This window comes from Mus caroli, unplaced genomic scaffold, assembly GCF_978045245.1.
Source record: "Mus caroli unplaced genomic scaffold, Mus_caroli_1 scaffold_9, whole genome shotgun sequence".
Classification (NCBI taxonomy): Eukaryota; Metazoa; Chordata; class Mammalia; order Rodentia; family Muridae; genus Mus; species Mus caroli.
Window position 1 is genome coordinate 42,506,458 of NW_028227264.1, and position 23,957 is coordinate 42,530,414.

Genomic DNA, 23,957 nt, shown 5'->3' on the forward strand with positions numbered 1-23,957 from the left:
GCCTTTGGTTCCCTGCTAATGTTCTCCCTATTCTGAAAGGAAGCTGAGCTGCCCTTTCCTGGGCATAGCCATTGAGCACATCCTCCTTCTGAAGACAGGGTTTGCTCTAGGCTTGATTGGCAAGACCTAAGTAATTCCTATGTATCTAACTCAGTGTTTCCTTCCAAAAACCCTTCTGAGAAATATCTCATCCTACCTTAAATTTTCCTCAATCAGCAATATGAGCCATTAAAAACTAATGAGAAATCATAGCAGTTCAAATATGCAGCCAAAATCTTCTCCTGTCTCCTCCTGCATGAAATCTCATCCAGGCTGTCTGCAGGGCCGGCTGCACAGTGGGTGTGCGGTATGGGCCACACTCATGAAGCCTTGTGCTTATCATTTTAAATTTGCCCCAAGATCCCTTAGGAGGGAGACATGCAGTCATCATGCTTCTGACAACAGTCTAGAGATCTTTGGCAGAGGAAACGGAAATATTGGAGCCACCAATGAGCGTCCCTCAGATTGTGTGGGGGCTTTTCTCACTGCACCAAACTCACCAATCAGTATTGCTTACAGTCCTCTGTGTGCCAGACCATGAGATCCTGTATGAAATAAATAATATATTCAACAGAGGTGCAGATGTGCAGGCAGAAGGTATAGGGAAATACAATAGACATAGGTTTGTTGACAGAGCAAGGGCCTAGCATCTTGTATTTGGGTTCATGGTTGGCCCCACAAACCACACAAAACCCAATCTCAGTCAAAGATGAATGATTGATCAAATGCAAACCCTATTGTTGATTGATCAGAACCATAGCTATGGTTTGGGGGGTTTAGCCATGGCCCCCAAAATTTATCTCTGTTAACTTATAAAGACAAAAACAAAAACAACAAACAAACAAAACAAAACAAAAACAAATGAACAAAGCACGTTTAGTTCATATGAAGTCAGGGAAGTGTCCGGTGCTTTGTTTTGATCTTGCTATTTTAGATACAACAGTGCATATTGACCCTTAATTGGAGGGGTCCCATGGAATGGTTTATGGACCATTGTAAGATTAACAAACCTCATACAGAACATAACAGGATGTGCAACACCATGACTTTGCTCTGAGTCAGGTTGTTTTTCTTTGTTGATGATTGGCTGTCATATGACAGCAACCATCTGAAATAGGGGACAGACATAGAACACAATGGCTATTGCTATACTGGGCAGTACATGCCTCAGCATTAGATTATCCAGGTCTCTCACAATGACTAGTTCTGTCTTCACAGTTCTTGGAGACCCCACTTTTAAGCCCAAATATTGGAAAGTGCAAGGAGAATTGTCAGAGCTCTAGGTTGACCTGGCCCACATGGGGTATTTGAGACTCTCTTTCAGAAAACAACACTACCCTACACACCCTACATCCAAGGCCTCAATTACCAATCCTTGTCTACCAATTATAAAGTACTTAGCATTCTCTCCCTTCCAGTCTTTCTTTCTGGGAAGATGGAGAAGTGAAAATGATCTTTCCATTCTAAGGACCATGTTCTCTTTTGCCCCAAACCCAAATCAAGAACAAATGAAAGTGAGTGTCATTATCTGAACAACTGAGTAATATTCACTGCTGCTAGTCTGACACTGTGCCTCTGACAATCTTAGCTTCCTTTAGTGTTGCTGCCCCAGCAGGAAGTATCAAATGTTGAGGCCAGAGCTCAGAGAACCTTTCAAGGGGCTAGACAGAAACCATGAGAGACACTCTACTTCCTTGTCCTGAGATGAAATCCAGCAACACAATGTGAACTTGGTGGCTAATTAACCATACATCATACTTCTACCTCCACCTTTCTGCGTTCAGTACAGGATAGTGTTCACATACCTCCATGCCAGATTGATCTTGATATATGTCCCAGGGCACAGACTTTTTAGAGAGTTGGGTGTAGTCAAGCAGTTGGTGCCCTCAGTAAGATGTGAAGACTATCAATAACAAGTGACCACACTGTATTTGTTTAAACATTAGTTGAAAACTGAGCATAACTGAGGAGTTGGACACCAGCACTGTGCCATGGCCTTTTTGTGCCTATAACTGGCTCAAAGGGAAGGTGGGAGGACCTTGGTTTCTCTGCACGGATAGAGTGAGGTATAATCGGCACTGACCAGGGTCAGGAGTGGCTTGGTGCTTTTTAGGTTTCTATTTGCCATGTGAAACAGCTTCAAGAGCCCATTTCTGATGTCCTTGCAATCATCGTGTTCCCATGACGATGCACTCAGACATGCCTGGAAACTACCAGGACACTTGTCAGAGAGCTTGATTTTTATAAGGGAGGGAATATTGCTAATTTATGCTGCAGGATATTTGGTCACATTGTAAACCCCAAGACTTTGTTAATTCCTGAAAGGAAAAAAAAAAAAAAAAACCCTTTTTATGGTGTAGCTCAGTCCTAGCACAGACCTGTAATCCAAGAGCTTTCTGTGCAGTGTACATTTTTGTCCTGTGGCTCAGCCCTATCACACACATTTATTGCAAAGTAAAATAAAGTCAACACCACGTCAGGAAGTAGAGCAATTGACCAGTTGAAAGGGAATGAATATAAGTAAACAGAAGGAAGGGTGTTTGTTTTGGTTGTTTGTTGTTTGTTTGTTTGGTTTTTTGGTTTTTTGAGACAGGGTTTCTCTGTATAGCCCTTGCTGTCCTGGAACTCATTCTGTAGACCATACTGGCCTTGAACTCAGAAATCCACCCGCCTCTGCCTTCCAAGTGCTGGGATTAAAGGCATGTATCACCATTGTCTGGCCTCAGAAAGAAGATCTTTAAGTTGAAGGATATTTGATACAGTGTGGAGAGGGATAAAGAATGCTTTCCTACTGAGAGGTCATCATGGTAGGAAGGCCAGGTGGGTGCTTTGCCTGACTCTCTGAGCTGGCTACTGAGTCTTCACTGGTAAAATTAAATGCCTGCCATATGTATGTGTTTTAAAATGTATTTATTAATCATTCCATTGGATTACATCTCATGATATACCACTTCCTGGTTACCCTCCACTAACCCCTCAAACTACATCTGCACTCTCTGCCTCCACTCTGCCTGGATGAGGATTTTCCTTCACCCCCCTCCCTTTCTTGCCCTACTGATTGAGAAACCCACTACACTGGAGCATCAAACCTCCACAGGACCAAGGGTCTCACCTCCCATTGCTTTCAGCTAGGCCATTCTCTGCTACAATGTATCTGGAGTTATAGATCCCTGCTTATACACTCCTGGGTTTGTGGTCTAGTGTCTAGGAGGTGGTCCTGCCAGCAGATATTGTTTTTCAATAGGATTGCATTCCCCTCTGCACCTCCAGCTTTTCTGCATACCCCAACAATGAGTTCCCTGAGCTAAATATAATGGTTTTCTCCAATGGTCAGTTGCTGGCCGTGCCTCCCAAAGAACCATCACTCCAGTTTCCTGTCTGCAAGCACCTCTTGACCACTGGAACAGTGTCTGGTTTGGTGTCTGAAGACAGGATGGATCCCTAGTAGGGAAGTCCCCGGATGGCCCTTTCTTCAGTCTCTGCTCCATGTCTTGTCCCTGTTCTTTCTTTTCTCAGGAACGTTTCTTGGTTAAAATCTTTGACATGGGAGGGTGCTACCATTCCTTGACAGAAAGCATTGGCAGCGTTTGAGGTGGGGGTTGCGGTATGTGGGGAGGCATACCTATCTATTGGAGGTGTTCTCTACAGGTTCTATCTCCCCCTTCTCTGTGCATTTCGACTAAATTCATCCCCTTTGGGTCTTGGGAGCCTCATGTTTCCCTGATGTCTGAGAGCTTCAAGAGTCTATCCCCTGTTCCTCATCCTTCCACCCCCTGTGTAATTTTTTTTCAATTTCCTGACCTCCTGTTACCTCTCTCCCATCCCTTTCAGTACCTGATACTGCCTCCCTTATTTCCTCCCCTTCCCCTCTCCCTCCAAGGTCCCCCTCTACCTCCCAGGATCTTCCTGTTTCCCCCTTAATGTAGGATAGGATAATGCCAGGACCAGTAATGGGAGTCGGTAGGTTAGGGAGCAGGGGGAGGGTGGAGAGAATAGGGGATTTTTGGAGGGGAAACTAGGAAAGGGGATAACATTTGAAATGTAAATAAAGAAAATATATAAAAAATATACGGAAAGAAAGAACATGACACCAGAATCAACTGACAAGGACCTGCTGTGGGGATCACAGAGAGCATAGGCCCAGTGCAGGTCTAACCTAGGTCCTCTGTATTTATGTTATGGTTGTGTAGCCTGGCGATCTTGTGAGAAACCTAACAGTGTGAGCAAGGCTCTCTCTGAATGTTTTGCTTACCTTTGGACCCTTTTCCTCCACTGACCTGCCTTGTCTTGTCCAAGCCTTGATATGATAACATGTGCTGAGTTTTATTGTCCCCTGTTATGCTGTATTTGGTTGATGTTCCTGAGAGACCTGTGCTTTTCTGAGAGGAGGGGAAGGAGGGTGGATTTGGGGAAAGGGCAGGTGGAGGGGAGAGGGTTGGGGGAAGGAAAGGGACAGAATGTACTATATGAGAGAAAAATAAATAAGAAGTTGCCCTTATTTTAAAATTGATTGAGGGAACACCCAATGTCATTCTCTAGACACACACACACAAACACACAAACACACAAACACACAAACACACACACACACAGAAATGAAGACCACAAAAAGTCCATGGTATAGTTTTTTCTTTTTTGTTGAATATTATTTTTCTTTTTTTCATTTATTTTTTAATTTTTATTTTTATTAGATATTTTCTTTATTTACATTTCAACTGCTATCCTGAAAGTTCCCTGTACCCTCTCTCCACCCTGCTCCCCTACTCCCACTACTTGGCCCTGGCGTTTCCCTGTACTGTGGCATACTTTGCAAGACCAAGGAGCCTCTACTCCCAATGATGGCTGACCAGGCCATCTTCTGCAACCTACGTAGCTACAGACACGAGCTCTGGGGTACTGGTTAGTTCATATTGTTGTTCCACCTATCAGGTTGCAGATCCCTTCAGCTCTTGGCTACTTTCTCTAGCTCCTACATTGGGGGCCCTCTGTTGCGGGAAAAATTATTCTACTCTGTCAGAGGCACATGTCAACATTTACTGTAGTTATCTTAAATGTTCCCTGTTAATTTATTTTCTCTTAAGTTTTTTGTTGTGTTTAGTTCTGTTTGATACTTGAAAATGAGAGATCAGAGTGATGCCATCTTGTAAAGGGCAAAGGAAAATGCAGTTTCCAAATGGTGGGCATTCAGATTTTAATAGACAAGTCAAATAAATAGGATGGGTGTATCAAGGCCAGACAGGAGAGGCAGAGCAGAGCAGAGGCAAATGTCCAAAGTGATCTAAATTATAGACCAGGCAGCTTCACATTTTAAAAATGGGACTTGCATAGATAGTATGGACAGGTAACTTCAGAGACTTTTATTCTGCTAGAGAGAGAAACACCTTGGTGGAAGGTTGGTGTATCTAAGCTCAGTTTCTTTTTGGAGAGGTTTGAAGTGATTGTCTCTCTTCATGAAGGAGAAAATCAGTAAGGTTCCCAGAAAAAAGGGATGAAGCATTAAGGTTCTCAGGTATAGAGACAAAGGTAAGGTTCCCAGGAAAAAAAGGGACGAAGCATTAAGGTTCTCAGGTATAGAAATGGAGGGAATTTCAGCAACATGGGTTCAACTGCAACTAAAATGAAAGTAACAATGCTAGCCATCTGGAACTTGGTCAGGGTGTGCTTGGGGGAAGCCAGTGGAAAGTACAATGCTGAAATAGAGGAAGGAGCTGCGGCGCTCAAGGAGGCTAAGGAGATTGCTTCTCAGGCTAGCCACTGATAACCTAAACAGCTTAGACAACAAACCAAAGATAAGAAAGAGAAGAAGGAATCTAGCTCTGAAGGGTCTACTAGTGACAATGACAGGACCGATAGCGACAGTGACATCTGTAGTCTGATGTTTCACTGGAGGTTGAGGAGCATAGGCCACCCGAACCATCAGCCCCTATGTTGCCTTCTCCTCCCCCCTATAAAGATGAGGGAGACAAAAGGGGAAAGTGGAGTCTTCATGCAAAAGTCTGGAAAAATGTGCCCGCCATTTCGGGGGCCTTCCTAGTATTTCAGAATAAAACATTGCAACCTGCAGGAAAGCTCCTGAAGACTCAGTAGTAGAAACTTGAGCCATTAAAGGAGAATGCTTTAAATAAAGAAAAAGAGAAAAGATGGTCTTATATAGTGGGTGGGAGGACTAGCCAATAGTATTAGAAGGAAAACAACACTATGAAAGGGACCATTGTTTTGGGTAAAATAAAAACACTTAAAGTTATTAGGTATGCATATGTATGCTTTATGTAAATATGTTACAAATTTATGTCTATAAAATCTGTATTTCAGTAAGAATTGAAAAGATATGGAAAAAATATTTAGTGAACAGGCAGGGAACAGAAGGCAGTATGGTATGGGGGTATAGAACAGAATATAGCCAAGTTTGAATAAAAGGTTTTTCTTTATGTACTTCTGTGTTTTGAAAGTAATAAGGTGTTCACAAAAATAAGATCATGGTTTCCGCCCCCAGAGGGGTGTCTGCCATTTCCCCTGGAGATAGAATTGCTCAAATTTTGCTTTTACCTAGTCACCATGCTAGCTTCCCTTCAAGGGGACTGAAAAGAGGAAATCAGGGCTTCGGCTCCACTGGAATATAAATTTGAAAGCTGGTATCCTTATGGTTAACCAAAGAGTGGATTGGTTGCAGGAACAGGTGAATATTTTGGAGCAGTTAGTATTTGCTTCCTGCATTACTCATATGTCAGGAATGTGTGTAACCTCTGTTCAGTATCAGAATTTTTCCAGAGCTGCAAATCTGTCGCGTGTAATTGGTACAATGCGGTTAGGAAATTGGAGTCATGATCTCGACACAAAGATGAAGGAATTGGGAGCATCGATTGTTGCCGTGAACAACACCAGTGTGGAGATTGCAATTGCAAAGCAATGGATGGAGATCATCCAGGGAACTGTGGGATTCTTAAAAAAATGGGAAGGGATGGCCTTTTGAGCACTCCTGCTGACTGTTGTGTGTGGAGGAATGCTTTGGTGGATGGCATGTATGTGAAGGTGGCACAGGGCTGATAAATGAGCCTTAGTGCAGGTTATGGCAGCCTTGGAAGCAGGAACATCCCCCCAAAGTTGGCTCTAAATGCTGGATCAGTAATCAATGACGAGTAAGACCCTCATGTGCGCATACCAACCTAAAACAGGATGGCGAAAGTGAGTTTGTCACTCCCATGATGGGTAAGGATGTGGCACAGATGGGGGCAACCTAAGACAGATGCTGATCCCAGAGCTACTAATAAAACAGAAAGGGGGAGATGTGGGAAGCAGGTGCGGCTGCATGGGCCAAGATGTTTACTGCCTTGCCTGAGCATGTGTATACCCTGTTATTGGGAGACTTCATCAAAATCAGCTGCATACATTTTAGGATATATGCACAGCAGCATGTTTCCGTATAATCCCTGAAAGGCCTGTCAATTCTCTCCCTCATTCTCTCCCTCTCTTCACCTTCTTTCCTCCTGTTTCTATCTTCTTTTGCCCCAAGTCCACCTATGAAATCTATTAAGTTTCCCTTTCCCAGGGAGATCAATGATCCTTCCCCCAGTTCCTTCCTCTATATATAACCTTTGAGGTCTTCAGATTGCAGTTATTTAATGGCTAATATCCATACATAAGGGAATGCATACCATATTTATATTTCGGGATCTGGATTACTAACTCAGAATGAATTATTTTTTGTAATTGCATCTGTTTGCATGCAAACTTCATGATGTCAATTTTTTATGATCTAATAAGCTTTATTTTAAAAAAAATGCCCATTTTTCCATTTTATTTCTAGGAAATTAAGCCATCTTAATTATTATCTACCATCTAAAAAATGGTTATTGAATACTCCATAATATATTAAGTCTAGAAGTTATGGTACATGCATACACTTTCAGGCTCTTTATGCCCACTATCACCAGTACACATGGGGGGGGGGATGCAATGAAGCTGAATACAGCTGTATATGTACTGCTTAATGCAGGAAGTTGCTGTAATTTCTAGCAGTTTTGTCTAAACTGTTTAAATAAAAAACTATGAACAGAGCTCAAATACAAGTTTGGAAGAGACTTTCTACAGTATACTTTAAAACATAGGAGCTTTTACCTTACACAAAACTGAGATACAAGAATATTTTTGTTTCACAGTGCATTCCTTCCTAGAAAGTCTCATTAAAGCACTCACATTTTCTAGGAATGATTTTTGAATGGTGCACAGGAAAGGGAAGGAAACAATAGTCTTAATTTTTCTTAAATGATACAGAAACATCACTAGATATAACTTAAGGTTAGTGTTTTTTTCTTTCCTAGAAGGAACATACATACTGTTACATGTGTACAGTTATAGCAAGTCTAGGTGTGTTAACAAACCAGGGCATATTCAAGTACAATAAGATTTGCTTGAAATTAAAAACAAAGTACATGAGATTTCAGCATTAAAATCATATTCTCAATCTGAATACGTTATAAAATCAATGCAGATGTGATTGCCATATTTTTACCATATTACAAAAAGCAATTGGTACCCAAGTCCATAAAGGCAGCAACAAAGCAGCTTGTCTATTGAAGATTACTGCTGCAAATCAGACTGCATTCAATGCTCATTGTAAAAACACCAGTGTTTTCAGAAGTTGGGTATCTGTACAAAATTGTGGCTTATTTCTTCACTTCTGTGCTTCAAAACTTTTTGCGCAGTAATGCTAAAATACCAAGCTCTGAGATCCTGAGTCAATATATTGCCACTTCCTTTCTGGTAGCTTGAGCTTCATAGTGACAACTGACCTTGTGTATCCATTTTTCTCAGTAGAGTCTCATTCTGTAGCATCAGCAAGTATTTTATCTTCCCAAAGATGTTTTACTTATGTTTGAATAGCAGTACTTTTTCTTTAGGGAAGGAATTTAATTGTGCTGCAACATATTAGATGCTACAGATGGAGCAGAGTCATATAATGTTATCTGTATCCTGTGTAGGCTCACCACCTAACATACAAGGATTGGACAGTGTTCCAGTACCACACTCACAGAAAAACCTATCAGGTCTAATGAATTCTACACATGATGTCATTTTTTAACAGCCGAGTAATACGCAATTGTGTAAATGTACCACAGTTTCTTTATTCGTTCTTCTGTTGAAGGACGCATTGGCTATTTTCAGTTTCTGGTTAATATAAGTAGAGCAAAAATAAACAAAGTTATGCATATCCTTATGGTAAAATTAAGCATCCTTAGGGTATAGACCCAAGTTGGATCTTGAGGTAGATTGATTCTTATCTTTCTGAGGAACTACCATATTGATTCTAATAATGGCTGTGCAAGTTTGCACTCCCACCAGCAAAGGAAGAGTGTTCCTGTTCCATAACCTCACTGTGTTATTGATTTCTGATAGGCCTGTCTTTTTATGTTCCTCCACCATGTTCCCTTGCAGTTTCTAATATTCTTTTATAGTTGTGTGTACTTAGTGTTTTGATTGTTATATGTCCAGGAGACTCTCTTTTCTGTTTTAATAAACTGGTCTTCAGACTGATTCTTCTAATTTTGCAAGTATTATTTTCTCTAGAATAGGAAATTTTTCTTCTATGGTTTAGGTAAAAATATAGCTGAAATACCCAAGGGGAGATAGAACCTGTAGAGACCATATCCAGAGGTTAGGCATGGCCTTACGTTGCAGGATAGGGCCACGCACCCATCTCAAAGTTTTTAATCCAAAAATATTCATGTCAAAAGGAAGAACAGGGACGACAAATGGAGCAGAGATTGAAGAAATGGCCATCCAGGGACTACCCTACCTGGAAATCCAAAATGTCTGCAGACACTAAACCAGACACTCTTGCTGTGGTCAAGAGGCACTTGCTGACAGGAACCTCCTGTGATGGTTCTTTGGGAGGTGTGGCCAGCAACTGACCTTTGGAGCCAACCATTAGACTGAGCTCAGGGAATCTGGTAGGGGCACTTCCGGAAAACTGGAGGAGCATAGGGGGATTGCAACTCCATTGAAAGAACAACACCTGCTGCCAGGACCACCCAGGACTCCCCAAGACTAGTTCACAAATCAAGACTCATGTGTTTTAACAAGTCTTTGGGGGCCAGGGAGTGGAATGTGATGGATTGTATATTCTTGGGCCAGGGAGTGGCATCATTTGGAGGTGTAGCCTTGTTGGAATAGGTGTGACCTGGTTGGAATAGGTGTGTCACTGAGGGTGTGGGCTCAAGACCCTCACCCTAGTTGCCTGGAAGTCAATCTTTGGGTGAAGACAAAGAACTCTCAGCTCTGCCTGTGCCATGCCTTGCCTGGATACTGCCATACTCTCACCTTGATGATAATAGACTGAAACTCTGAACCTGTAAGTCAGCCCCAAGTAAATGTTGCTTTTATAAGACTTCCCTTGGTCATGGTATCTGTTCACAGCAGTAAAACCCTGACTAATACAATGAATCAGACATGCAAACCCATGGGGGGCCATCTCATTCAAATTATTGTTCCTAGATACTCATAAAATGAAAAAGAAAGTCATATGTGATTAAAGACAACCTCCATGTTTGAGTATTATATTAGAAGGAAAAATGTAAATTTCATCATTGTAGATGGCACCGTATATAATGCCTCAGTATAAAATCAAAGTATTCCATGAAAAAACCAAATTCACAGATTATCTTTCCACGAATCCAGCCCTTCAAAGGATAATAACAGAAAAAACCAATACAAGGACAGAAACCACGTCCTAGAAAAAGCAAGAAGGTAATCCCTCAACAAACCTAAAAGAAGACAGCCACAAGAAGAGAATGCCAACTTTAGCAACAAAAACAATAGGAAGCAACAATTACTTTTCCTTAATATCTCTTAATATCAATGGACTCAACTCCCCAATAAAAAGACATAGACTGATAGACTGGCTACACAAACAGGACCCAACATTTTGCTGCTTACAGGAAACCCATCTCAGGGAAAAAGATAGACACTACCTCAGAATGAAAGGCTGGAAAACAAATTTCCAAGCAAATGGTCTGGAGAAACAAGCTGGAGTAGCCATTCTAATATCTAATAAAATGGACTTCCAACCCAAGGTCATCAAAAAAGACAAGGAGAGGCACTTCACTCATCAAAGGTAAAATCTTCCAAGAGGAACTCTCAATTCTGAATATCTATGCTCCAAATACAAAGGCAGCCACATTCATTAAAGAAACTAGTAAAACTTAAAGCACACATTGCACCTCACATAATAATAATGGGGGACGTCAACACACTACTTTCACCAATGGACAGATCATGGAAACAGGAAGTAACAGGGACACAGTGAAACTAACAGAAGTTATGAAGCAAATGGATCTAACAGATATGTACAGAACATTTTATCCTAAAACAAAAGGATATACCTTCTTCTCAGCACCTCATGGTACCTTCTCCAAAATTGACCACATAATTGGACAGAAAACAAGCCTCAACAGACACAAAAATATTGAAATCGTCCCATGCATCCTATCAGATCACCATGGACTAAGGCTGATCTTCAATAACAAAATAAATAATAGAAAGCCAACATTCATGTGGAAACCGAAGAACACTATTCTCAATGATACCTTGGTCAAGGAAGGAATAAAAAAAGAAATTAAGGACTTTTTAGAGTTTAATGAAAATGAAGCCACAACATACCCAAACTTATGGGACACAATGAAAGCATTTCTAAGAGGAAAACTCATAGCTCTGAGTGCCTCCAAAAATAAACTAGAGAGAGCACACATTAGCAGCTTGACAACACACTTAAAAGCTCTAGAATAAAAGGAAGCAAATTCACCCAAGAGGAGTAGAAGGCAGGAAATAATCAAACTCAGGGGCGAAATCAACCAAGTGGAAACAAGAAGAACTATTCAAAGAATCAACCAAACGAGGAGCTAGTTCTTTGAGAAAATCAACAAGATAGACAAACCCTTAGCCAGACTCACTAGAGGGCACAGGGAAAGCATTCTAATTAACAAAATCAGAAATGAAAAGGGACATAACAACAGATCCAGAAGACATCCAAAACACCATCAGATCCTTCTACAAAAGGCTATACTCAACAAAAGTGGAGAACCTGGATGAAATGGACAAGTTTCTAGACCGATAGCAGGTACCAAAGTTAAATCAAGATCAGTTTAATGATCTAAACAGTCCTATATCCCCTAAAGAAATAGAAGCAGTCATTAATAATCTCCCAACCAAAAAAAGCCAAGGACCAGATGGGTTTAGTGCAGAGTTCTATCAGACCTTCAAAGAAGATCTAATCCCGGTTCTTCACAAACTATTCCACAAAATAGAAGTAGAAGGTACTCTACCCAACTCATTCTATGAAGCCACAATTACTCTGATACCTAAACCACAGAAAGACCCAACAAAGATAGAGAACTTCAGACCAATTTTCCTTATGAATATCGATGCAAAAATGCTCAATAAAGTTCTCGCGAACCGAATCCAAGAACACATCAAAACAATCATCCATCCTGACCAAGTAGGTTTCATCCCAGGGATGCAGGGATGGTTCAATATATGGAAATCCATCAACGTAATCCAGTATATAAAGAAACTCAAAGACAAAAACCACATGATCATCTCGTTAGATGCAGAAAAAGCATTTGACAAAATCCAACACCCATTCATGATAAAAGACTTGGAAAGATCAGGAATTCAAGACCCATACCTAAACATGATAAAAGCAATCTACAGCAAACCAGTAGCCAACATCAAAGTACATGGTGAGAAGCTGGAAGCAATCCCACTAAAATCAGGGACTAGACAAGGCTGGCCACTTTCTCCCTACTATTCAACATTGTACTTGAAGTCCTAGCCAGAGCAATTCTACAACAAAAGGAGATCAAGGGGATACAAATTGGAAAAGATGAAGTCAAAATATCACTTTTTGCAGATGATATGATAGTATATATAAGTGACCCTAAAAATTCCAGCAGAGAACTCCTAAACCTGATAAATAGCTTTGGTGAAGTAGCTGGATATAAAATTAACTCAAACAAGTCAATGGCCTTTCTCTACACAAAGAATAAACAGGCTGAGAAAGAAATTAGGAAAACAACACCCTTCTCAATAGTCACAAATAATATAAAATACCTTGGCGTGACTCTAACTAAGGAAGTGAAAGATCTGTATGATAAGAACTTCAAGTCTCTGAAGACAGAAATTATAGAAGATCTCAGAAGATGGAAAGATCTCCCATGCTCATGGATTGGCAGGATCAATATAGTAAAAATGGCTATCTTGCCAAAAGCAATCTACAGATTCAATGCAATCCCCATCAAAATTCCAACTCAATCCTTCAACGAATTAGAAAGGGCAATATGCAAATTCATCTGGAATAATAAAAAACCTGGGATAGCAAAAACTCTTCTCAAGGATAAAAGAACCTCTGGTAGAATCACCATGCCTGACCTAAAGCTGTACTAAGAGCAATTGTGATAAAAACTGCATGGTACTGGTATAGCAACAGACAAGTAGACCAATGGAATAGAATTGAAGACCCAGAAATGAACCCACACACCTATGGTCACTTGATCTTTGACAAGGGAGCTAAAACCATCCAGTGGTAAAGAGACAGCATTTTCAACAAATGGTGCTGGCACAACTGGTGGTTATCATGTAGAAAAATGCAAATTGATCCATTCCTATCTCCTTGTACTAAGGTCAAATCTAAGTGGCTCAAGGAACTCCACATAAAACCAGAGACAGTGAAACTTATAGAGGAGAAAGTGGGGAAAAGCCTTGAAGATATGGGCACAGGGGGAAAATTCCTGAATAAAACAGCAATGGCTTGTACTGTAAGATTGAGAATTGACAAATGAGACCTCATAAAATTGCAAAGCTTCTGTAAGGCAAAAGACACTGTCAATAAGACAAAAAGGCCACCAACAGATTGGAAAAGGATCTTTACCTATCCTAAATCAGATAGGGGACTAATATCCAATATATATAAAGAACTCAAGAAGGTGGACTCCAGAAAATCAAATAACCCCATTAAAAAATGGGGCTGAGAGCTAAACAAAGAATTCTCACCCGAGGAATACCAAATGGCTGAGAAGCACCTGAAAAAATGTTCAGCATCCTTAATCATCAGGGAAATGCAAATCAAAGCAACCCTGAGACTCCACCTCTCACCAGTCAGAATGGCTAAGATCAGAAACTCAGGTGGTAGCAGATGCTGGTGATGATGTGGAGAAAGAGGAACACTCCTCCATTGTTGGTGGGATTGCAAACTTGTACAACCACTCTGGAAATCAGTCTGGCGGTTCCTCAGAAAATTGGACATAGTACTACCGGAGGATCCAGCAATACCTCTCCTGGGCATATATCCAGAAGATGTTCCAACTGGTAAGAAGGACACATGCTCCAGTATGTTCATAGCAGCCTTATTTATAATAGCCAGAAGCTGGAAAGACCCCAGATGTCCCTCAACAGAGGAATTGATACAGAAAATGTGGTACATTTACACAATGGAGTACTATTCAGCTATTAAAAAGAATGAATTTATGAAATTCCTAAGCAAATGGATGGACCTTGAGGGCATGATCCTGAGTGAGGTAACCCAATCACAAAAGAACTCACATGATATGTACTCACTGATAAGTGGATATTAGCCCAGAAACTTAGAATACCCAAGATACAAGATACAATCTGCAAAACACATGAAACTCAAGAAGAACAAAGACCAAAATGTGGACACTTTGCCCCTTCTTAGAATTGGGAACAAAACACCCATGGAAGGAGTTACAGAGACAAAGTTTGGAGCTGAGACGAAAGGATGGACCATGTAGAGACTGCCATATCCGGGATCCATCCCATAACCAGCCTCTAAATGCTGACACCATTGCATACACTAGCAAGATTTTGCTCAAAGGACCCAGATATAGCTGACTCTTGTGAGGCTATGCCAGGCCCTAGCAAACACATAAGTGGATGCTCACAGTCAGCTATTGGATGGATCACAGGACCCCCAATGGAGGAGCTAGAGAAAATACCCAAGGAGCTAAAGGGATATGCAACCCTATAGGTTTAACAACAATATGAACTAACCAGTACCCCCCAGAGCTCGTGTTTCTAGCTGCACATGTATCAGAAGATATCCTAGTTGGCCAACATTGGAAAGAGAGGCCCATCAGTCTTGCAAACTTTATATGACTCAGTACAGAGGAAAGGCAGGGCCAAGAAGTGGGAGTGGGTTGGTAGGGGAGTGGAGGGGAGGGTATGTGGGACTTTTGAGATAGCATTGAAAATGTAAATGAAGAAAATACCTAATTAAAAAAATTAACAAAGATAGATGGTTGGGGCCATAGCTCAACACCCAAAACCTGAGCTATGGTTCTGATTGATCAGTATTAGGGTCTACATTTAATAAACCATCTCTGTTTAACTGAGAAAGGTGTTTGTGTGGTTTGTGGGGCCAATCATGAAACCATACACAAGATGCTAGGCCTTTGCTCTGTCAACTGATGTATGTCAGTTGTATTTTCCTTTACTTTCTGCCTGCATGCCCCACCTCTGGTAATTTTTTTTCCAGACAGAATCTCATGGTATAGCTCACAGAGCAATCCTGATTGGTAACTTTGGTGCAGAGTGGAGAGCCCACATTCAGCCTGAGGGCCATTTATTTGGTGGATCCAATATTTCAGTTTCCTCTGCCAACAGATCTCCAGATTGTTGCCAGCACCATGATGACTGCACATCGATCTCCTAAGGTATCTTGGGGCAACTATCAAATGCTAAGCACAAGGCTTCATGAGTGTACACCCTAACACACACCCACACTTAACCTGGCTTGAAGTCTCTGCCTGGATGTGGTTTCATGCACCTGTACATGATGAGACAGGAGAAGTTTTTGGTTGCATAGTCAAACTGGTGTGATGTCTCAGTAGTTTTAAGGGCTCACATTGCTGATTGAGGAAAATTTAAGGTAGGATGAAACATTTCTGAGAAGGGTTTGGAAAGGAAAAACTCAGACACATAGGAATTACGTAGGTATTGCCAATAAAGCCTAGAGCAAACCCTAGCTTTGGAAGGAGAATGTGCTCAACAGCTATGCCCCAGGAAAGGGTATCTCAGCTTCTTGTCATTACAGGGAGAGCATTAGCAAGGAGCCAAAGGCTGTAGCCCATGACATCAGGAATCCCTTCTTGGACATTCTATTGTCTGCTGCTTCTTGGCATCCCCTGTGATTAACACAATAAACAAAATAGTAACAACAAGCTCAGATTTCTCAGTTTGAGTTTAGATTCTACATTGATGGACATGTTTGCCTAACTTAGAAACTGTTTTTGGAGAGCCAATTTGGATGGGAGAAAGACTAGAGAGAGGAGGGAGGATACTGGCCTTCCATCTGATCATAATGAAGGACAAAAGAGGTGGTCTTAGAGAATGTGGAGTAAGTCCTGGGAAGTGGATGTCGAGATTCTTAGCAGGGCTGGCATAAGCTGGCCTTTCTAGTAATGGGGTACAGGAACTGGAGCCTCTGGGTAGACAAAGAATTTCCATGATTATCACAATTCTTGAACATCAAGGATTTTAGAACATTACTTTCTCTATCCCTTAAGGCAGGTGTTGGCAAGGCCAAAGCTGTTATCCTGAGAATAACTCCAAGCCTTTACTTTGACTGACCATCAGGAGTCATAGAGGGTCTAACCTGCACCATTTTAGGGAAGGGAATCACTGCACTTCTCTCCCATCGTTCTTTTAACTTCGGTGGCTATCTGACAGTGGTACCAGAGAGAGAACTGTGGTCCAGGACATGACCTTATGTTCTCAGACTTCCTCTCATCTCCTCTCACTGACAGTTCACAACAGTTTATCACCAGTTGTGGTGGCAGGCATCTCTGTGCTACAACCAAAGACCTCTCAGAGTGGATATACACAGTCAGAGATGGCATCCTATTGTTACTGCTTGGGTGTTTGGTGTTTCAGTAGGGGGAACTTGATAGTGTGATGGCCATGTTCTCCACGTGTGTCACTTTTTAAGTCAAAGTCCTGGGCCTAGAGTAACAGGGTAGAAGATCTCAGCATCTCCAAGCACTCCAGTACTTGTGAATAGTGACTTGTGAAAGCACGGGACTCAGGGCTCTGAAGCCAAGTTGCACACAGTGCAGTTGATACTAATCCTTGAGAAGCCATTTCTGTGGTCATGATGAGCATGTTTTGATATACAAAGGAATCACCTGGCTGCTTACAACTGCTGGTCTCTCTAGAGTGATGGTAGAACTGAGACCCACTGTGGAGACATCTCAATCCCAGACAACTCTTTCTGGTGTCACTAGGTTCCAGGCATGATCTCTTTCTGGGTGGTCTGTCTAGACTCTTTGCATGAAATACTTTCTTACATGAAAGTATTCTTGTGTTCTTCTACCTACAGGGTAGACAGACATCATCCACTGCACCTGTCCTAAGCGAGAAAGAAGTTCAAAAAGGAAGAGGAGAGGCTGACTGCAGAGCTGCAGCTCATTACTCAGAAGAGAAATGAGCAGAGAGATAGCCTGATCTCCCTCACAGAGGGATCCATGAACAAGAGGTATGCATTGCTCCAAACCCTGTGGTATCAGTCTTGGGTCTGCAATGTCAGTCTCATCTTATCCTTTGAAGGAGGTGGGTTCTACGAAGCTGTACCACCAGATTGTCCCTATGCCCAACTTCATATCCATAAATGCTTTATAGTGGAGAGGCAGGACCTGAAGCTTGTTCAGGAGTGAGATGAGAAATGGACTCTTCTGCTTCCTCCAGTAGAGAAGAAGGACTTGTATTCTGAGTGAAGAATTCAGGGATAGAGGCAGTGGAGAGTGAGTTCCCAGCATGCATTTGGAAAGCACTTGACAGGATGTGGCTTTGTGAGGTTCTAGGTGATGTGAGTTTATGGTGAGTGTTTGTACTTGCCTGGCAGGTGAGAGAGTGCTGGAAGCTCCTTGTAGTATCTAGAGGGGCCTGGTCCCACCTTGTACTTCTCAGTGCATGTCTAGAAGGCCTGAGGCTCATTCCTGTTCCTCTTTGTCTGTGTGCCTTATACTCTGAGGCAGTAATGTTGCATACATTTCTTTTGCATCTCATTGTGCTCTCTGTTTCTGCCTCTGTCTCTCATTCTCTGACTGTTTCCTTTTCTCCTCCGTGTGTGTGTATGTGTGTGTGTGTGTAAGTCTGTGAGTCTGTGTGTGCACATGTACCTACATGTGCATGAGTTTTGTATGTTTAATTTTCCCTCCACACTTGGGAACCTAGGGGTCTGTGTTTTGGTTTGAGGATTTATCTTCTTAACAATTTCAAGGTGATGTTAGTGCTGAATTCTTGGAGCCCCCATTTTATTCAAAACTGTTCTTTGCCTATGTGATCACAATTGTCCACACACTTGTATCCCTTGAGCACAATGGTGTGGTGATGTCTGATCACGTCTCCAGGATTATGTGTAAGGTCTGTTTCTATGGTATAAGTTATTCAGGATTTATAGCCCCAATTGTGAAAACAGGAAAAAAATGTAATCACAGGTTTCTGGTGGGCAAAGACCTGTGGCCTAGGCTCTTGAGAACATAAATGATTAGACTGCAACTTCCAGACCAACACAGGGATCCAGGGAACCCTCCATCTTGATGCTTAGCTTCTGCTATCCTGGACCAGGATAACAAATTTTCAAAGCTGAAGATCATCCCAGTATATAGAATCCAGAATGTGCTTTCCATGGCTGGGGTAGTCCAGCACTCAGCCTGAGAAATGTGTTCCTAAAAGCCCATGTTCATGGAGTTCTGTCTTCCTAGGACCAGGCCCTTCCAGAAGCTAAATCCGCTCTATGAACAACTGACATTAAAGAAGAACCAGGTCCTGTCATTTCTGCACAACTTAGAGATGGAGAAAATTGAAGCCCGAGAGAACATCCAGGAGCTCAAGAAGGCAAGTACCAGTTAGCAAGCCAATCAACAGTGGAATGGCAATTTCTGCCTTCCTTGGTTTCTGGACTGGAGAGTCTGCAGTTCTGGTTCTACCCCTTCTGCTTTTAGCCATCAGTGTGCCTTGGGATATTAGACTCAGTTTTCATAAATCTGTAAGAGACTATTACTCCTCCCAGTATTTTCCAGGCATCCTTAGAATCCTCTCAACAGAAGACTGATTGTGCATGGTTATTATGCAGTACTGAGAGCCTGGTTCTCAGGCAGTGTTTTAGAGAGCTGAGTGTTATATAACGCAAGGATAGAATTCCCTCCCTTTGGTTCTACTGATCTACTCTGATGGTATTTGCACCGTACTAATTGATGTTTCCCTAGTGCATTGGGCGGTCATGGATAGATGGAGATCCCTCTTTCCTTTGCAGATACATGGACCCTTATTGGTGTTTGGGCTGCAGCAATAATTTCTTCTTCCCTGAAATGGCTGTCCATCACACTGAAGCAGGAGAGGAAGGTAGGGGAGATTGACTGGGCTCTCATTCAGAAATATTTGGTTGACTTGGACCTGAATGGTAAAGATGAACAGAAGCAGACCAGCAACCTTGAGACCCAACAACTTCAGGTAGGGACAATCAGCTCAGTCAGGCTAATACTGTCTGACACCATTTGCCCCATTGGATTCACTTTGCTTTCCCCTACCACCTTTCTAATCCACACTCCCAACCAGCCACCCACCTCATGGAATGTAGTTGTTCATTGCTCTTTTTATACACATATATTCTGGGAAGTTAGCTTCTGTGAGAAACTAAATCATTGGCAAGTGTTCCTTGCTGCTCTGCTTTAATCTGAAGTCTAGGAAAGGTGACAGATGAATAACATGCCACATTCCTGCAAGTGTTCATGATACATGGGATGCTATGCAGACCTTTGAGCAGCTTCTAGGTTCTGGGACAGAGGTCATGCAAGGGTCATGTGACTTGAGGGAGGAAGAACCTTGCAGGGTTGAAATCAAAATGCAAATACCAATGAGTGCTTCTCATTGTCATTGATCTGGTGGGCATGTGGGCTTCTCCTTTCTTCTTGTAATCCAATGAGGTCTCTTCCCATTGCCCAATTCTTGGTTTCTACAGATAGAAGTCTGAGTGGCAGCTTGTCAGCTCATGTGTTTGTGAGTGTTGTTTGACATTTTGCCCTTCTTGTATATAACAGCAATGGTTTCAGTTAATAGATCAGTGTTAACTGTCCTGTTGAGGTGGTGGGAGACAGCAGTCTGAGAGCTGACATTTAGGTCTCCACCAAGCCTATGTCTTATTTATTTATTAGATATTTTCTTTATATACATTTCAAATGCTATCCCTATACCTCCCTCCACCTTGCTCCCCTACCCACCCACTCCCACTTCTTGACCCTGGAATTCCCCTGTACTGGGACATATAAAGTTTGCAATACCAAGGGGCCTCTCCTCCCAGTGATGGCCGACTAGGCCATCTTCTGCTACATATGCAGCTAGAGATATGAGCTCTGGGGGGTACTGGTTAGTTCATATTATTGTTCCACTTATAGGATTGAGGACCCCTTCCATTCCTTGGGTGCTTTCTCTAGCTTCTCCATTGGGGGCCCTGTGTTCCATCCAATAGATGACTGTGAGCATCCACTTCTGTATTTGCCATGAACTGACATAGCCTCATATGAGACACAAGCCTGTGTCTTAATAACTGCCTTCCTCTCCTAGGTCTCAGAGACTCCAGCAAGAGCTGAAATTTCCACAGCCCAGGAAGAGAGCCTCCTGCAGAATGAGTTTCCACCTCAGGAGCCCCCTGCTGAACTCCATCCCCAACATCCACAATCTTCCTTGGATGAATCTTCTTATAAGCAGTTCATTTCCTCAGTGTGAATAGGAGGAAGCCAGTGAGCCAGTTGATTCAGGGTGTTATTACCTTTCCTGTTCTGGCACCACCCCTTGAGAGAGGACTGAGGTGACTGCCCTGCCAACAGCAGTCCAAGAGAAGATACAGGCTGTAGGTCTGTACTACTTAATATGCAGTGAGAGGATGTTGATGTACAATAATTTTCTATGAGAGATTTTGGTTGAAGTTTTGGTTTTTATTGTTTTATTCTTTTTTAGGTTTTTGGGAAGTTATATGTTTTAATTATTGGTTTTCATGTTTGGATTTTGCTTTTTTTCTCTATATTAACTGTACTTTTAAAGCCTGTTTTTAAAAACATTGTATTTCTAATAAATAAAATTGATTTACAACTCTTGACTCTTAAGACCATCTTCCTTATTCAGGTTTTCTGGCCCCTCCTGTAAACCTAGAACCCACAGCCAGAGATGGATCTCTGTAAGTGCCAGGCAGACTGAGCTATAGAGTAAAGTTAGTGTCATCAAGGGGTATACAAGACGATGCTCTCTTGTGAATAATGTGGCTTACCCCATGGAAACACACTTTATGACATAATCACTGCCATACTGTATGCATGCTGACATGTATTCTCCTACACCTAAAATATAGCACTCTATAACACACATTCTTGACTGACACTGTGGACCAAATATTGAGTAATATACCTTCATTGCTCTTCAGCTGCTGAGGAAATAAAAACATTCACAAAGGAATAGGAAATAAATCAGGAAGGCCAGAGCCATGTGCCTCAGTTTTACTTGCAATGCAGCATCAGTGACAACTACACAATAGAATTAATGGCTTTTTAAGTTATGCTCTAAAATAGCATTTGGTAGATGATGTTGTCCTTGAATATACATTTGCTGTAGTTTTTATTTGTTTGTTTGCTTTGTTTTTTGTGCTGATTAGAGTCATGTTTATTTATGTGAATGGCTGTTTTTCCTACTGTATGTCTGCAGTCCTTCCTGTGTGTAGTAAACTGAGGCCAAAAAGAAGGAATAATAACCTGTTTCAGATGACAGGTAGGCCCCATGTGGGTCTTTTGAGAGAGCAGTAGATTCTGTTACCTGTGAGGCATCCCTACACCTTCTGCTGGTGCCCTTTGTCCTTCTAGTGCATGTGCTGGATCAGGTGGACTGGATCACCTCCAATTAAGTGGAGAAATCTCAGGAGATGCGGAAGTGGAGGTGCTTGAGCTGTGCATGCTCATTCTCCTAGGCTGCCTGGCGTGTGTGCAGGGCTCTGATGTCACCACTGCTGGTTGTATGCTCAGGATCATACCCAGCATCCCTTATTTTCAATTTTAGAGCAGATCTTTCACCTCTAAACTAAGATGGCCATGTAGATTAGGTATAACCTTAAATTTCAGAATTGAGACTGGGCTCCTGTAGGCTGTGTTGGGATGATGAAACCCTCTTAGTAGCAACAAAAGTATCTTACCATGGGCAATGTGGGGGGAAGCTCAAGAGCAGCTACAGTGAATGGAGCCTGCATTTGTGGCCCCATTTTTCTGGTGGAGAGCATGCCTGTGCAAGTGGGGAACCTAGGAGGGACAGTTGCAACTGACCTTTTGCCATAGCAGATCTGGGAGTATATCGAGGAAGGGCTTCTTCCAGGTGAATGGTGTACAATTAATGGAATGGAAGTAATTATTTGAGACTGGAGATTAGTCAGAGAGTTAGAGTGTGGAGGAAATAATCTACGAATAGTATTGACACACAGAACATTTAGAATCTCAGCAGTCAGAGTATCAGGATAGAGGCTTTGCTTACTCTCCATTTTAGGTCTTCTGGTTTTTATAAACTGACAGAGAAAAGTTCATCTGCAGTGCACTAGGAACTAGGTGAGCCTAGTGAGACTAGATTGAGACCACACTACCATGTTACTATTGTATTTGTGGGGACTCCTTGAATATCTTAGAAACTGGAACATCCTGTGTCTTGCTAAGTCTACTCATGTAAAGTGGTGTGTTTGGTAAATGCTACCAGAAGCAGACACTAACCTGGATTTTTTTTTTTTTTTACTTTCATGTGTGACATGAGTCAATCCATGTCAGCCTTTAACAGACTAAATGGTCCTTAATGTACAGTGTGGACTGAGTTTCCTTATTTTATCTCTAGATAGCTAAGCATTCCCAGTCTTGAAAGCATTTTGTAAGCCACTCTAATGAACCAGTCTTGAGATGGCCACATTGTCAGCTGAGTGTCTTCATCCAGCCTGCCCTGTAATTGTTACAGAAGATGAATTGGGTTCCAGCCCTGAGATGTAATTCAGTGGTAGAGTATTTGCCAGCATTCACAATGTTGTAGATTCATCCCTAGTCTGGGGGTTACAGCAGAATAAAAATAAAATAATGAACACTATTGCATTTGAGGTGAAACCTACAATGAAAAGAAAGTCTCCTGAGGGGCTTTCAAGTCACTCTAACCTCCAGGCTACCCTCACCCCTAGCTTCCTCCAGGGATTCAATTTTTAGTGTCTTTTTGTTAATTTACACATTATTCTAAGGGTGCAAAGAATTGCACAATGTCAATAAAACACACACACACACACACATCACATAGAACATAAATACCAATGAAGAGCTCATGAAATGTTTTGGTTGAAATGATAAGATGTATCAACTGATGCTGATAAGATGCATCAACTGATGCTGATAAGATGCATCAACTGATGCTGATAAGATGCATCAACTGGTATTCATCCTTGGTACCAAACCTAGAAACATGAGTTCCTTCTTAGCGACAATATAGTAGAAGGAACATATCTCCCACAAATGCTTTCTCTGTCTCTCTGTCTCTCTCTGTCTCTCTCTCTCACTCACTCTGTGTGTGTGTATGTGTCTGTGTGTGTGTGTATTCATGAACCCATTATAATTTTTCCCAATATGACTGGAAAGACCAAAGTGAAAAATATAGTGGACCTTGGTTAATGTCTCATGGCACCTTGCAGGTAACACTGACAACCCACATCGTAGGCTAATTCAATATACATTTAAACCTGGCTATGCAGGGTTTTTAGTGAGGCTGTCATGTGCATCACCCACCACAGAGAACAGCAAGAACTTTCTTTATTACATGCTGCAGTTCCCAGGGTGAAGCAAAGCCTCATCCGATTG

General features: G+C 41.8%; 1 pseudogene; it reads left to right on the forward strand.

Moving 5' to 3' along the window:
* The first annotated feature begins 6,838 nt into the window (after positions 1-6,838).
* Positions 6,839-20,829, forward strand: LOC110302332 (disks large homolog 5-like; annotated as a pseudogene).
* Positions 20,830-23,957: the final 3,128 nt, after the last annotated feature.